At 35.1% G+C, this 16,612-nt stretch overlaps 1 protein-coding gene across 2 annotated transcripts in view; it reads left to right on the forward strand.

Annotated features, from left to right (window-relative positions):
* Positions 1-16,612, forward strand: part of Alcam (activated leukocyte cell adhesion molecule) — a 181,235-nt gene that overhangs the window by 70,230 nt on the left and 94,393 nt on the right. The gene's annotated exons all lie outside the window — the stretch shown is intronic.

Genomic DNA, 16,612 nt, shown 5'->3' on the forward strand with positions numbered 1-16,612 from the left:
GTACTTTCAGTGAGAATGAGAATGTACGGGCCTGGAGCACTAGCAATTGCTAGTTACAGGTGGCCCGAGATATGGACAGACCAATCTATTACCAGACTGTTGTCTTTCTCCATTTCCAAGCATCTTTTACTGTGTGCTTATTTTATTTGTAACATGAAAGATCACATGTCCAAGTTGTTCAGAAAGTAGTCCCTGACGTGGTCTGCTATATTCAAGATGAGGCTTCATCTCCTGACAAGCAATTCCAATAATAACCAAAGAGCCAAAATTATGAATGAGCTCTTTCTCATTGTTTATTGCTAGGCAGGAGCTTGAACTGTAGTGGAACATAGTTCATGCTCATGAAAACTTGTTGAATGAATGTCCCACCATATAAAGTCAATTGTTAATTGGATTAATGGAAGAGGTTAAGGCAAACACTTTTTTTAAAGACAAACTAAATTGCTATTCACATGTTTGGTTTTATGGGAATCTTGCATGATACCACTATACCAGTGGTGCTGTTACATGTTTGGGTTTATGTAGAGTGAGATTATACCATGGTCTGCTTTTATAAGGGAAGATTTATTGTAGATACAAATTCAAATGAATGGTGATGTGGTAAAGACATACATGGATAACAAATATCAAAGTACTCTACACACAGAATGTCTGAAATGTTGCAATTGCCGTTACAAAATTGATTCTGTAAATTATTTACTAAATTGAACCTTTAAAAGGACTTTAATATACTATCAGTACAATGTCTGTCTTAATGTCTTTCTATGTATTTTCAGAAAAAAGAATGTTCATGCAGTATATTATTATTTCATGTAATAATTGTTCATCCAAATTTGAATAAGACATATCAAGAACTTAAGTTTTTTGGACTTTGATTAATATTTCAATTAAAGATGCACAGGTAATCTGAATCATGTACAGAAAAGTGGAATATTTCTTTTTTACTAAAACTATATTAGAGTCTTCATGTAGATTATCTCAGCTATATTATATTAAGCTAATGCTTTTTCTGATAACTGCTAAAAGTTTCCATTTATTATGGACTTCAAGAGAGAAAATTGACTCGAGTAAGGTTTCTCTTAATCTAAAGGTTTGCAAGTTTATTCACAAATATCTGCAAAATTAACCTTTTAAAGTGATCAGAATAACCCTGACCCACTAGCATCCCACTATTCACATTCAAGTGTGCAGGAGAATTAGAAGTGCTTCTGGACCTGGGATGATCACTTTAGTGTTTCCACATCTTCTCTCATTCTCTTCCTCCTACCTGGTATATCCTACCTCTCTTCACTGCTCAGACATCCCTCATCCATTCCCAGATGGCACTCTGCTCAATGCATCTCCTTTGAGTCAAAGCACTAGCCGTGCATTCACAGTGTTGCATTCACAGCCATCGTTTGTGTTATTACCTTTGAAGGCTCTGGCTGTGTTTATTTTTTTCCTAAACCTATGCACGTAAGCCAAGATCTGAATAATCATAGCTAATTAATAAATATAACTTGAATGAATGAAGAAGTATTATCAGAAATATGTTGAAAAGTCTCCTAAATGTAGTTACATATACAAACTAATGTCCTAGAGCTATTTTGTTATTTTCTTTACTGCATGGAGAACTAAATAAACACACATTAGTATAGTTGAGCCACCATCTGCAACTACAGGACTCAGTTAACTCGGTAATGACTTTTGCAAGGATGGCCTGCAAATCATTCCATACCTGTAAACACCCATATCAACCTATACTTAGTGTATGTTAAAGCAAAAATGAGCATAAGCTTCTTTTGAAGTATGAGAAGACAGTGATTCCATTATATTCTTTAGATACAAGGTCATAACTTCACTTCCATTGGGACAGGGTATAGAATCAGAACTTGTAAGGAAGTCACTCATATATCTTAACGTGAGCCAAGGAATGATTTCGCTACTAATGTCCAACAATATTAAATACCATGAAGTATGTAAGGACTGCCTTATGATCCTTTTATTTGTGTTTTGTCCCTTTTTTGTTCTCTTTGATTAAACTATCGTCTATCAATTACTACTGTATGAATACCTACGTACTTGAAATTTTCAGTTTCTGGTGTAAGTTGGATTGCCACACTATATATTTATTTAATATTATCCAAATAAAATAAGGTATTCCTCTCATAAGTATGTAAGGATATTCTGAGAAGTATGTGAAAAAGTAGCTATTCACCATGGTTTTCTTTGAGACTACAATGTATACTTAGTGATGCAAGTCAAGAGCCTTAAGAGCATCCTAAACTGAGCTATGTCATCTCTCTGTATCCAGTTATTCAACAAGCTACAGTATATAGCTTCTGAAAAGGTTTGGCTTCAGGTTTTCAAATAACTCTTCACAGGGTATTGCATGTTATTTGGTCTATTGCTCAAGTAGCCATGTTTTCTGTATTTATAGGATGATTTCAAGTGTTCTGTCTAGGTCCTTGCACAATGTACCTCAGCTATTAAAAAGACAATGCTGTCTCCTTATTTGACAAATAAGTAGTTATTCTGTTCATGTCTACTGAAGAGATTACTGATGACTAACTTCCTGCTTTATATGCTTAATATCGTGGCCATGACCCTAGCCTTATTATATGTCATGGTTGTTTATAAAATGGCCTTCTTACTTTCCCTTCCAATTAGACCCTCACCCTATAGTAGCTGGGAAAGTCTTTGGACATAGTAAGAACTCAGTCTCTAATGAAGAACTTTAAAAGCAGTTTGACAAATTTTCCTATAGTCTATTTGAATTCCAAAATGATGACCGGCTATGGTATGATCATTAAGGAGTTATAAAGAATTGGATAACTTCCTATTATTTCCCCTTCTCTTTTGTGGCTTCTTACCCACACTAATTAATTAATCATTAGGTTTGGACTGAGAAGGGATACTAACCAAAGAAAGAGAAAAGATCTTTGGAAGAAGAAGCCACACAGACACACAGACACACAGACACAGACACAGACACACACACACACACTGAATTTACTGATGGCAGGAGAGAACAAAAGTAAAAAACCTTACTTCTAGATGCATCATGGGTAAGCAAGGCAAAATCAGAGTGGGGGCAGGGAGGAAAGCAAGATATTTTGACAGTCTGTGGTGGATACTCTCTGTGGTATGACTAATTGAGAATTGATTGCGCATGGAGAAAGGTTATGTTTTATTAAGGGAAACCTTTCTTCCCTTTTGTCATTATGAAATCCGCTCCTCTGCAGATGCTATTCCCTTCCCATACTAAGCCCTCATTAATTTATAATTCACCGCATTGCTTTAAAAGTGCTGCACAGATTTCCTGTTTCTCTCACATGCAGCGCTCCTAATAGAGAAAGTCAAGTAGAATATAGGTTAAAATGCCTCTTGTCTTGAGGGCTGCTTGCCAGACTGACTGGTGCCAAACTTTCCCCTAGTCGTCTTTACCTTACTGTAAATGTTTCAAAGTGCCATTTTGCTGGCTCCAGGAAAGTGAACTTGGGTTCGACAACAACTCTTTCACTATTGACTGTGTAAACTCCCACAGGCTTTCAGAATCTGGAGTCAAAGAGAAAGGGCCTCCTAAGAGGGCTGGGTTAATTTTGACCACATGAATCCTCCCAGAGAGAGAGAGAGGGACACCATTTCATGAAGTATAGATTCTGAGGAGAGAGGCAGTGGAAAGTGGAATGGTGAGAGGTAAATGAAACCCTGCTCCAGCCCCACTCTTTCCTCTGCTGGGAAAATTAGTGGAACTTCAATAGTCCTTGAGCCCAGAGATGCAGAAAGAGAAATCAAGTGGCTTCTCTATTCCTGTTTATCTAATATACCATTAGTAAACATTAGAAAAGAATGAAAGTAGTTGTTGTGGAGATTTTTTTTGTTGGTTTGTTTTGAATTCAGGACCTTCTGCTTGTGAGGCAGACTATCTGCCACTTGAGCCATACCTCCTGCCCACCAACCCCTCCCGCTGCTTGGTTTTTCACTTGATGTTGTGACCAGCCTAAGCTATATCCCTCCTGTCTGTGATTCCCCTTGTTACTGGGGATGACAGATTGTGCCAGCTTTTGTGCTTCCCCAATATTTGGGATAACAGGTCCATGCCACTCAGCCCAACTATTGGCAGATAAGGAGCCTCAGGAAGTCTTCTGCCCTGGCTAGCCCTAAGCAGTAGTGCCCTGCTGGTCACCTCTCAAGCAACTAGGAAAACAGGCTTGAGCCACCATGGCTAGCTAAGGACTGACTACCTTCAACATTCCCTTTCTTTGAATCTATTTTACTGATACATAGAAAATAGGAAAAAAGTTTCAATACCTTTAAATATTTAAACATCCAGAATGTGGAATGCTAGGAGATATAGACATAGAAGTCTAAGGTATTTTTACACATTTCAAATACATTTGGAATATGTGTATGTGTGTGCGTATTAGTATGAAATATTATGAAGGTGTTAATTCTATACGCCACAGGGTCCACAAAGTTTTGTTTTTTGGTTTTTTTAAATAAAGCAAGCCAGGTGTAAAAAGATCAGAATGCGTGCCTGGACAAAAACTACAATCACTCATCTCTGGATGATACTGTCAAACAAGAATGCAGGCCAAGCATGACAGAATCCTGCATTCTCTTAGTTAGAAAACACATGTTTTCCTACATACAAGGGCATGGGGATCTGCAGCCACTACAAGTTGAAATCTTACGATGGTCACATAAAACACACATCTGAAGCAAATTTATCCTTATGGACTACTGATTCAAGACCTCCAGATTCATCTTCTTGGAGGAAAAAATTATGTTAAGCAATTCAGGATTAGAATAAGCCTTTGCTTTATGAGATGTCAATACACATAAAAGGGAATATCATTGGATAAGCCTAAGCATTCTGGAAGGAAGAAAATCAATGTTGACTGGGGGTTAGCCTACATTCTGAGGTGAAGTGGGCTTTTCCTAGAAGGAAAAGGATGGATGGCTACCAGTGTGAACATACAAGAGAGGAATAATAGAAATGATCATTTGAGCCAACAGTCAATGGCTTATACAGGGTGGAAACAAAGGAAGTTCAGTTCTGGAATCATTTCCTCTAGTTGCTAGTCTACAGTTCCATCTTTCATGCCTTGTCACCTCCTATTTGACCCAGATAAAATAAGAATATTGAGTAATTAAGCAAATATCTGTTGAATGTTCCTTATGTGCCAAGGCCTTCTCCAGGCTTTGGGATACCAGGAAGGCCAAGTTTTTTTATACATACTGTCCTGTAAATATAGACACAGGTTGGACATTACTGAATTGCCAATCAATTACATAGACAGTGCCCTCAGACATATTTTAACTGTTCTAGAATAAAGTTAAGTCATTTGACAGTTTCCATAATTCTCTTCAAATGAGCATTCTATATAATGGCATGTACTTAGACCAAAGATTCTAGAAGCAAATGAGTATAAGAAAATGTGATGTTTCTCCAAGTCTGTGACTAAACTGTAAAACAATTTTGTGCAGTTATTGAATATATTTCATTCAGTAGCCACTGCATGAATAATTGTCTCCAAGATTATTAATCTCAGTATGACTAATATTATAATACTCTGCACCCATGGCTCTTTCAACATGTAGCACATGGTTTATAGATAGACATAGAAAAAGCAAAAGAGAACAAGATTAGCTAATTTCCAGAAAGCAATAGCAAGCTACCTCAGAAAAGTCTATGACCAAAATTTCCAAAAATTCCTAATCCACAATGCACAATGTAACATTGAAAAAAATAATTACACTGCATATCAATGTATATGAGTTAAAATTTGGAGAATAACTACTTTATTCCACGGTTCATGGCCTATACCATATCAATTTAAAGAACAAAAGTTAACAAAGTGAGTATGCTAATGTCTCAAATCAGTATGACTTCTAAAACAGTTGAAAGTCACTGAACGCCTAGGTGGTTTAATATAAAATAAGTACTTCCAAAGAATTTCACAAAGACATTTGGTTCTTAGAAATACTACGTTGTTGACCTAACCTCTCCATCTGCCCAGTCATTTTATCTAGGCAGAATTCCAAGGCACATAGAATATTAGCTGTGCACTCTCTAAATTTAACTTGAAAATTGAGAGTGATCAGATCCATATGTACAAGAAAAATAAAGTGTCAGCATGATCATCTTGAATCTGTATCCTGGATATTATTTGTTAAAGCTACCTCTTCATAACTGACAGATGCATGACAACGATGAGACAATTGAACTTTATTTTGTTATCTAGTTTTTGTGAGACCATCCTTCAATTGTGCAAAGGGATAAAATCATTGTTTACTTAATACTTTTCACTTAAAAGTAGATAGCGCAAAGAAATATCGCAGTTGTTTGAATTTAGTAAGCTTTTTTTTTTTTTCCCTCCTCAGCTCTCTTTCTACTGAGTCAGCACAACATTATCTCGGGTCACAGCCATTACAGTATTTTCCTCCTTGCTGCTGGTTCTCTTGCACACATTTTATTGCCTTCTGTGATAGAATTTTTATCTTCACAAATGTGTTTCCTAATTTGTCAACTTCTGTGGTCAGTAAACTTTAGTCTAAGTGCTAAGACATTAAAGTTATAGCCACCTTTATGATACAGGATTTTAAAAATAGAATTTTGGTGCAGATCTTGACATATTTTCTTAAGATACCTTTATGAGAAACAAAATTTTCTTGTTAAGTCATTTGTAATTTATAAGAACTGGGATTTGGGATGGTTTTTTTTTTTTAGACAAAGATTTTTTTTCATTGAGTAATTACATGGCAAGGCTAGACTAATTCTGCTCAAAAGTTAAAAATTGCAATTACCTCAAAACATCTTTCGTTAATTTTTGGAGATAACACAGACACACACTTCATTTTTCACAAAGAATGGGTTATAATACTTACCTGTGGAATTCAGGACCATTGCATTCAGAGGTAAAATAAAGCTCTTTGGAAATTGGGAAGTTTTTGTTTTGTTATGAGGTATTTTTTCTCAAAAGCTACTTATTCAAGGGAAGACATTTATTTTGAACTGCTACTTACTTTATCTAGTTATTGACAGTTTAAAATTTCTATCATTCTTGAAGATGGCTTTTATAATGCCCAAATATTTTGTTTAACACAAGCAAATGTAAAATAAGCTGATGAAATGCACAACTCCTTTCTTGCATTCAGTGCCTGTGAAATATCTGCTGTTTTCAGATACAAAATCTATCAAACTTTGTGTCAGTGCTAAGTGTTCATGGGATGCTAGCTAGTCGTGACTTGGATAACTGAATCTTTTTAATCTTAGCTAATTGAATTAAATCCACCTACATTTTCAGAAAGCATTGGTGAAGTGCCTATTTTCTCATCACAACAATTATTTTCCAATATTCTTACAGGAATATTTGATTCTGCAAAATTCAATACAATATATCAATGCTGCAAATAGTTACAAGTTTTATATTGTGTATGGTCCTGATTGCTAACCACATGAAATTTCTATATAGATATTTAACAGGATATTTAACAGACATAGTTCCTCTTTTTTCTTTTTTAACTGTAAGAGCATTAGGACTAGAAATAATTTTTATTGTTTGGATACCTAGGAATAGTATGACTTTTTTTTTTTACTTTTTGAAGCACTTATTTCATCATCAAATGAAAGACGAAGTGTTGTAGTCATCTTTTCCCAGAAGAGGTGACTTAATTTGCCAACTTGCTTGGATTCTCGTTGTCTTTGTCAATATTGTGTGATTGGTAAGACATGAAAGTATTCAAGCATTGTTCAGTGAGGAAATTCACATTATCTTTTGGAATAGTTTTGAGGCACAAATTGCACAACTGATAAATTTTGCCAGTTGCACTCAATGTAACCATCAACCTGGTCAATCTATAAAACATCCTCACCACCCAGCAAGTTCCCTCATGTCCTTTTCCAAATCATTTCTCCATCTAATGTCAAAAGGCAACTTGTGGTTAAGTTTTTATCATCATAGACAAGTTTGACCTGTTTGATTTTTTGCTCTTGTTGTTGTTGTTTTGTTTTGTTTTATTTCTGGTCTTGGAGCTTGAACTCAGGTCCTGGGCACTGTCCCTGAGCCTCTTTGTGCTCAAGGCTTGTACTCTGCCATTTGAACAACAGTGCCTCTTCTGTGACCTGTTCTTGTTTTCCATATGAATGAAAGATCACGGTATATAGAAACCTTGACAACCACAGAAATGAGAGATAAAATAATCACCTAATAAAAGCACCAAGGGAGGTTTTGTCTAGATGAGACTTGTAATGTTGCTTATTTGTTTATACTCTTCATAAGCTCAGAGAAAGGAGCCTCTGGAGAAAATGTTATAGACAATTTCAAACAAGGGATATGTAATAATATACTTTTGCAAGACTGGGACTGTCTTTTCTGAGTTGTTACTAATGTAAATAAAATAGTATCAATCACTAGGATGTGTCTTTTTCCAGAAAATTCTGAGAATTTAAGAAGTAGATATACCTGAGATTAGAAGACAACATATAGCAAGGTCCTAGCAAGATAAGTTCAGAAGTTTTTTTTTTTTAATAATGATAATTAGAGCACAGTAAATAGGCATGGCCATGTGATATGAAAAAAAAAACGTTAGACTTACTTGGTCACTTGTTGATTAACAAGCTTGTTAGAGGTTTGAATGCTGTATTTTCTTTCTATCTCATTTCTCAGTATTTTTCTTCGCAGTTAAACAACTAATTTATTCATCTCAACACAAAAGGGTAAAATTCTCAGCCCATTTAGGAAATGTTTCATGTTTAGTTTCTCCTCCTACTCTGAATATAGGTAAGCATTTAAATGTACATGTTGCAGAAATTCTTAGGGGAATTTTTGTAGCTTTTAATCTTTCATGAGAACATGTACATTTGAGATTAAATCAGAATCTTAATCACTGCATATTACCAGAGGCAAACGGGTTTGAATTTAAATACCTTGAAAAATACAATACAAAGTAGGCAGTGGGGTATTAGAAACTCAACTCTGTAGTAGACATACTAACAATGAGACACCAGATTCTAAATTGTTGTGCATTCTTTTGAAACAACTGATACTGTGTTTTTCTAATATGAAAAGTAATCCTCGTAGAGTCCCTAACATCTACTTTAATTTTTTTCCTTCATCATTTCTTTCTTCATACTAAGGTTCTCGCTCGAAGAATGTGATGACAGCTGCCTTTTTATTTATTTCTGTATCATCATGATGCTTCCTTAACTGTTCAACATTTGGAGGGAAACTCTTACCCTTGTGAAGCAAAATCTCTTAATTTTCAATACGAAAATTTTCAATATGGAAATTTTCATGACGGAATAGGCCAGGGTGACTGAGCTTAAGTACAAATAGCAGACATTTCACCAATCAGGAACCAGAGATCAGGCAGGATTGTACCATCTTCACATTTTCATTCAATAGTTACTCATTTATTAAGGCTAAATAGGTTCTGATGATTCTGCTCTTTGAACAAGAAGTTTTTAAGTGCTTTTCTTATATTCAATGGTTATTTTTGGATTAAAACATAGATCTTTTCCTAGCTCTGTTAATTATCAAAGCTATTTTTTTTTCATGTGTCCCATGTAGCTCAAAGGTTAACTTGTCCATACAGCTTAATCAAGAGGTGACTGTACTCTGGCATACTTGAACATGCAGAATGAAAAGGTTATAAACCCTTGAAGTTTAGGACATTGTTTCAGCACATATTAATTAGTGACAAATGATCTGAATTGATTCTGGCTAGATCCAGGTCAAATGAGCTAGCAGATATTTGACTTGTAACCTCAGATGTCAGCATCCTAGCTGTGGGATCTTTCCATTTGAATTTGGAGTACCTAGTTTCAACAATCTGAATGAGTTAAGTGTTTGGTTTTTTTTAATTTTCAAGGCAAGCTTGTCATAAACTAATTTATAGAGCAAAGTGACAGTTCTATAATTCTGAAGGTAAAATTGAAAGAGCATTAACTGAAGAACTCACAGAATTAGTCATAATCCTCAACTGCATCATTAAATAGCTCTGCAACTTTGGAGACATAATTTAATCTCTCAGAATTTAATTTTCCCTTTTGTACCAGCAATGTAATCCTTATCCAGGACTCCTGTGACAATTAGTATAGATTATGTATGAAAAGTATGTAAGACTCTCTCTAGAATAGACTTGGTAATAAATAAATATTTATTATACGATGTAATAAATATGATTACTTTTTTCTTTCATACAGTTAAAAACAGAAATATTTATCCATTTAGTGCATTTGTGGATAGAATACAATAGAATCTCAGTCTATAGACTGAACAGTTATTTCATAAACATGGTGATATCCCATGGTGATGTTTTAAACTAATTAAATTTAATTAGTTGGGTTTCATCACTGTGGGAATATTTCTGAGTAAATAACTAGCACTATATATTAACCTTAAATAACATTTCTCATGGAAGATGAGAAAAATGGGGACATTTTTGCTACACAGATTTCCCTTTGCAGTGTCCTTTCATAGTATTTAACTTCTCAAAATATTTTTTGTTAATTTGACTCCTGATCTTTTGTGACACATTTGTGTTGAGGGCCATCTATTAGGATCCTCTGACAAATTTGGCAACATTTTAAATATATCAGGAATGATTAAGTGTGGTTTCTGCAGTTTTATGTTGTTTCTTAATAACTTTATTTTCAGATGATTTTCAAATCCTGATTCTGAAGTGAATATACTTATTTGGTTACTAGTAGAAATAATTTAAATTGCACCTGTAAGTAAACTGAGATCTCTCATTTCTCAAAAGAGTTTTGTGGATTTTATAATGATATGTTTTTGAAAATGGTTATCATAATGGAATTGTATTCATCCTTTAGGAAGAACTGACTTACATCATCTGCAGAGACATAGATGGATCTAGAAAAAAATCATATTAAGTGATTGAGGCTCAGAAACACAAATGGCACATTTCTCTCATGTGTACCTTAGCTCTGAAACCAAACACACACACATAGATACATGGATGAAAGTATGGTAGATGCAGGGGAGACATTCCATTGTGTAACTCAACTTAATGATTAGCAGATAGTTTAACAAAATGAATATGAGGAAACTGAAGTATGGTTTGACTGCAAGGTGGGAGGCTAGTGGGAGAGGTTGGAAGGATGAAAAGGGGAATGGTGAGTAAATGCAGTTAAAAATTCAAAGTGCATATATAAAAATGGAACTGGAAAACTTGGTGAGACTGATATGGGAAGGAATAGATGGGAGACAGGGAAAATGATGGAAGGGGTGATTGATCAAAACACACTGTACACATAAATAGAAACATCTTATACAACTAGTGTGGTAGAACATATTTGAGGTTAGTAAGATGACAGTGTTTGATTAAATCTGAACATGTAACTGAAAATTAGTGGAGAAAAAAATAGAATGAACTTTTGCCATATGTTTTATTTTTTTTTAAATTTCCTACTCTCTTTCTCTGGTACTATATATAGACTAGCATAAACAATTTTAAATGAAACAATTTTTAAAAAGACCTTCATAACTGCCATTTCTTAAAGACAATTTCCTAAGTGTGATTGACCAACTATTGGCTCATATATTGATTAGATGGTAATGCTGTAGTTTTCACTAGTCCATGATCTATCCACATGCTATACCTTAATTCCCTTTCTTCATATGTTCAGATCCATCTAAAACTTTGGCCAACATGCATTTTTTATTTTTTGTAAAGGAGTAAAATATTCACCATTTTTAAAATTGTCAACATTGCAGGAAAATAAACCCATTCTATTAATATATGTATAATGAAAAATACAGTGATTAAACACAACTGAACATGTTAGTTTGCATTCTCTGTTCCCTTTCTGAAGAGGAATTCTCTACCAATTGGGCTATGAAAGGCCACAAGTGGGGGCTGGGAAGGTGGCTCAGTGGTAGAGCGCTTGCCTTGCATGCATGAGGCCCTGGGTTTGATTCCTCAGCACCACATAAGCCAAAAGAAAAAAGTCGGAAGTGGTGCTGTGGCTCAAGTGGTAGAGCGCTAGCCTTGAGCTGAAGAGCTGAGGGATAGCACCCAGGCCCACAGTTCAGGCCCCACGACTGGATCCCCCCCGCAAAAAAAGAAAGGCCACAAGTGATGATGAAGAGTACTGTGTACAAAAAATAATGAACAGTTTGATTTTTACAAATTTGCACTTAAAGTATGAAGTTGTAATGTCTAAATACATTTGTGCTTATCTCAACAGCTGCCCTATATCCTCTGCAAACTTAGCAAATTTGCTACATCGTATTTTCCAGTATTACAGTTTGATTTGGCCTCTTTTTAATTGTGAGTTGCCTTCCCTTAGTTTTAATCGGATGTGACATAATTATTTATGTTATTAAATATCATTATAAAGCTGCTTTGAAATTCTTGCCTGATAATGTGAGCTCCTGCTTTTAGAAGAACCAGTCTGCCTTGGTAATTTTTCCCCCTATCTTTGTGGAATGATGTTTTTTTAACATGCATATTAATTGTGAGGTCAATATTTTGAATTATTTAAGAGGACTTGGGATACTGTTGTATTCCCTTAAAGAATGTTTTTGTTTGTTTGTTTGTCCATTTTATGAGGCTGTTAATTTAAAATATGCTTCTTCTGCCATAGGAAAGCTGAAATTTCAGTTGAGATCTTAGTTGTCTCCTGGGAGTCAGCACTGTATCGTCAGAGTTCTGCTAGACATCAGGCAGAATTTATATATAGCAATTGTGCCACTTCTGCCTGCCAGCTTTCTCTTTTAAGATTTTACCCCTCATTCTGCAGGTGCTATGGTATTCCCAAATGTAAGTTTGCAAGTCAGTAAGACTGTATACCTCAGTCTTATGTACATAATTTGAAGGCATTGGAGAGAAACCAAAACAAAGTAGACAGGAAATGACAGAGAAAATTTAGAAATTGTATTGAATGAGGGGGAAGGGGGGGGTTGGGAGGAAGGAAGGGACAGTGGGAGAACAACAAGGGAGGGGGAAACAATGCTGGAAAAGAAATATACTCATTGCCTTACTCATGTAACGGTAACCCCTCTGTACAGCATCTTTATAATAAATAAAATTAAAAAAAGAAATTGTATTGAATGATGTGGGGCTCGTTTCCTGATTTTACAAGATATTGTGGAGGGAAGGAGGCAAGAAAAGACAGAGTGAAAAAAAATGAGGGGCAAAGGAGGAAGGGAAAAAGGGGTGAGAGAGAAGGAAAGAAGGAAAGAAGGAAAGAAGGAAGGAAGGAAGGAAGGAAGGATGGACAAAGTAAATTTAAATGATAACATCTAGGCTGATAAAGAACTTTTGCAACTAATGGATGATTTTTTAAATGTATTTATGGTAATAGTTCTTTTGCTCCACAGTAAACAACGAATATATTTCTGTCAGGAAAAAGCCTAATTAATAAGATAAACAACAGATTAGTGAAAGCTAGGAAATAAGATTTTAGGGGTTAAATTATACTAAAATTTGTAGACCATAGAAAGATTAAAATAAAACATTTTTGTAAAACTCTTTTTTTCATTTACAGGATTACCAAGTCACAAACAGTTTAGTTTGCAGTTACAAACCAATTTTTATAAGATATCATGACTATTTCTAATTACATAATGCACACAAATTGGATTATTCTCACAAATGGGCTGCAAAGTCATGCAAGTGTATACCCCCTCCTCTAGGGAAAGCTGATTGAGTCTGACTCATTATCTGCCACAGTTCTAACACCAGATGCAATATAACATTCATAGGGCTGTGAATTATGAGAGTGAGAATTACCAGACACATTTGGGTAGCAAATCTCACACCTACTTGAAATTATTGATGGTTTCCAGATCACCCTCCAGTAGTCCTAGTTTTATTCCCAGGGATTGTTTCTGAGGCCCACTCAGCCTTTTATGAATTAATTTCTTCAATTTGTTCTGGTTGGGAAAGGCATTGTACTTATGTATGAGTCCCTAACTCTTGAGTAGGAATTAATTTCTCAAATTGTGTTCTTTTTTGGAAGAAGCTAGATCATGATAGCACTGAAAACTCAACTTTAAATCTGTGAGAATCTGATTTACCATTCCTTTCTTTGGAATTAACATGAATAAAGTGCCCTTGTTCAAACTCAAAGACACTAGGGCAACATCTAATACCTTAATTTTAGTATCACCTTAGTTGAGTGCTCTTCTTTTCTTTTTAGTAACTTTCATATAGCTTTAACTTTAATAACAGGACCTATTTAAAAGGTAAACCTCAATAATAATGTCAATGTGAGTTTCAGAGTTGGCTCATAGATCCCAATTTCTGAGCACATTCATGTGTATTTGTAGCTTGCTTTCTTGAATTACCTTAATCAAAAGCACCTTGACATACTATGACATCAGTCAGTTCTGATATCTTCTTTCTCTGATTTCTTCCTCTGTCATCCATTTCCTGTGGCCTTTCATTGTGATTAGATCCTTACAAACTAGAACTTTTATTCCTTTCATTTTTTTTCTATTTAGCAAGATCCAGATACCTATTATAGTTTACCCACAAATTGGTAAGCATAGGTGGAGAAAACTACTCAACTGATATGACTAGATTCATACAAACTGCATGAGGTGCCAAGTACTCAAAAGAGTATTTAGCATGCTCCAAGAATGCTGTAAGTGACTGCTAGAAATTCTCTTGTTCATATACTATGTTTGTCTCTTAAACGTTTGTGTTTACAGAGCATGAGCACTATCCATAGAGGTTGTGTAGTATATTATATCCCCTCTACCTTTTCCTCAAATTGAAGTCCTGAGAAGGCATTTAGTTCAACTAAGCCAAGACGCAGCATGAGCCTTTTTCTTTAATAAATTGAGTTGACAATCTTCAAATCTACTCTGTATTCAATTATTAAAAAGATTATGGTGCAGGTCAAAACCATGGTTTCCATATCAATGGCTGCTGAATCACCAACTCCATAGTCATGATTATGCACCTGAAAGTCTATGGCCACAAGAATCCGTACGCATCACAAGCAGTGTTAGGCTTCAGAACCTTTAGTTTTGCTGTCAGTAATGGGGAAAATTTCCTTTGAGGATTTTGAAATTACCTTGCAGCTTATGCAGCTTATGCAGTCTTTGTTACAAGAAACCGTGGTTCTCTTCTGTTACCTGCCCTCCATCATTTTGAGTTAAGGATGTAATCAGGTGTTGAAGAGAGCTGCAGCATTCACTCTGTATAAACTCCTCTCTGTGGTGCCCAAGAAGCAACTTCATGTGCTTATATGTGTGTGCTGGCTTGTTCCATAAGCCAGTTCTTCAACTAAATTGAGAAATTATATGGGAAAAATTGTGAGAATGCACCTTCTCTGGTTACATGAGAGGAGGTTAAGTTTGATTAACTCGCTCCCAGAACATAACGTTAAGACCTAAGAGAGTCACAGCGGTTATATGTAGCTTCTTTCTTAATTGGTCTTTCTCAAAACCATGAAAACATTTGGATGCAAGCCTGTTTTAAAGCAGGGAATAAAGAAACGATTATTTCTGGTATTTACATTCAAAAGGAGTTGCACAGTTGGGAATGTGGGATATCCATCTAACTACTTTGAAAGTGAAGAAATTTAACATTTAAAGAGTTTAATATTTCATGTATAATTTATTTGTAAGCATTAATGGTATTTAAGCAAGTTTCAATTTTTGTTGCATATAGAATGCTTTACCGATTACAAGAAGTCTACTCTACTATGCAGATAAACAATACCCCAGGACAGGTGGATTAGAGCAAATATCTGCTTGTATAAAAGGTGCCATTGGTGGATTCAGCTCAGCTTACACAGCACTGCCTTGTTTTAACATAACCACGGTTGCCTACTCAGTCTCTGCTGGCAAGGCATTTTCTAACCTACTTTTTTTTCCTAGAGGATGTTAGCTTTCATTGCCAGTAGGCAAAGAGAGGTTGTTTGGAAGCCTGGATTTTAATATAAACCATGAAGCAAAGTCTATTAATGTAGAAAAGTTTAAGTTTATAGTCTCCTCAAGGAATATATTTACAAATGGTACAGATAACTCTACATAATATCCTTCATGTAAATTTAGTTTCTGTGCTAGCAACATTTAAAATGAGATTGAACAAACACTCTGGTTGCTTTGAAAAGTCATTCAGGTAAATCTACAGAAATAAAACAGTAAATTGCAATATGTGTGTTGTTCATCTGTTTCAGTTGTATACTTGCTTGAAACTAATTTGCTGGCGAAGTTAGCATTTCCTTCTTAAACAGCCTTTGCATGATATAGGTAAAATATAAACAATAATTTTCATTAACTGAGATACACATTTTTAGATACAGAAGACTGAATCACACATGCATCCAATTCGGTAGAATAGATGTTGTTTATCATCAAATATAAATAGTAAATTTCATGATCAGCAAAATATTACATTATTTGGGTAAGTTTAAAAAAAGGTATTTTCTAAAATGCCACTGATTCTTTACTGATTTAACAGTATCTTGATAACTGTCATAGTTTCTCCCCACTTCTCAATTTCACTGTTTATTCTTTCTCTTTATCTCTGAATCTGTCCCTGTGTGTGTGTGTGTGTGTGTGTGTGTGTTTGTGTGTACTACATCCTGAACAACTTCACCATGATCAGAATTCTCTCTTAAAACCCAGATTTCTTTAAGCCT

Source organism: Dipodomys spectabilis, unplaced genomic scaffold (assembly GCF_019054845.1).
Source record: "Dipodomys spectabilis isolate Male_0828 unplaced genomic scaffold, ASM1905484v1 ptg000032l, whole genome shotgun sequence".
Lineage (NCBI taxonomy): Eukaryota > Metazoa > Chordata > Mammalia > Rodentia > Heteromyidae > Dipodomys > Dipodomys spectabilis.